This window comes from Elephantulus edwardii, unplaced genomic scaffold (genome assembly GCF_000299155.1).
Source record: "Elephantulus edwardii isolate Elephantulus edwardi_28Jun2011 unplaced genomic scaffold, EleEdw1.0 scaffold00038, whole genome shotgun sequence".
NCBI lineage: Eukaryota > Metazoa > Chordata > Mammalia > Macroscelidea > Macroscelididae > Elephantulus > Elephantulus edwardii.
Genome location: NW_006399788.1, coordinates 1,008,258 through 1,009,515, shown reverse-complemented (window position 1 = coordinate 1,009,515; position 1,258 = coordinate 1,008,258).

Below are 1,258 nucleotides of genomic sequence, written 5' to 3'. Positions count from 1 at the left end.
TTCGAGGAAAAAGATGGTGAATTTCCTCCTATGATGTTTCCTGCCTCTGAGAATAACCTGAAGGGTCAGCTACAAGTTGGTTCTGACCCGACAGCAATAGCAACAATAACTTCCCTTGATTTATATGTTGTGATCCTATGTTCCAATTAATGAGGATATTTTTGTTGCTGCTAATTCTTTTGTAATCTTCTTCATCAGCAAATGATGGTCTGTAAGTCTTTATTCTACTGGCATTCTTTAGGTCAACTCTATTGTGAGTAGACAACTTTAGCTTATTTTAAGTGCCTTCTGTTTTTAAGGCAAGCAGGAAAAATTCTACTTTCTCCACTATAAGGGGAAATATATTGTTTCTACATATGGAATTTTCATTGATCAAGAAGAATCAATGCCTTTGAGTTGTGGTGCTGGAGAAGAGTATTGAACATACTATGGACTGCCAAGAGAACAAACAGGTCAGTCCTGGAGAGAGTGAAACCAAACTGATCCTTGGCAAGAAGGATTTTGAAGTTCCATATGCCATGAGTGGCAAGAAGCTGTGCTGCAATGCCAAAGGTATGTAGTTCAAGGCTACCAGCTGCTCCACGGGAGAAGGATGGGAAATCTCTTCCCAACTGCTTCTGAAAACCCACCAGAGGGTCCGCCATGAGTCAGTTCCAACTCTGTGGTACACAACAACAACATTATATACTTTGGGCATTTTGTCAGGAGAGACCCGTCTTTGAAGAAGGACATCATGTTTGGAAGGGTGGAGGGACAGCGCACACAAGAAAGACCATGGATGAAATGGATTGACATGGTATGTTGGAAGCAGTGAGACTGGCTCAGTATACAACAGAGTTCAGAACTACTGTGCCTTGGATTCCTACAATTCGAGGACATATAGCAACAACAATTGACCTTTTATGTTTTCCTTCTGTGAATTGTTTGGGAAGATTTTACAATAAAACTTCTTCCAAATATCCAGGACACAACAGTAATGAAGACCAGATTACAAAAGATATCTTCTTAGAAAGACACTGCAGGGGGATGAAACCATTCCAGAATCAAGATTTCAAACTCTGCACTATCTCTGGCATCAAACACAGGAAGAATCAGTTATTCAGTTGATTTTACCTATTATACCCTGGAATTGGAAATTTTATAGTTGAATTAAAGACATTATAATCTATGAAGTAGCATCAGGATGGATGGTGAAGAGATTGAGATTGTTCACAGCTTCAGTTCATCCTAGAGAGGTTTCAGATTCATCCTAGAGAGG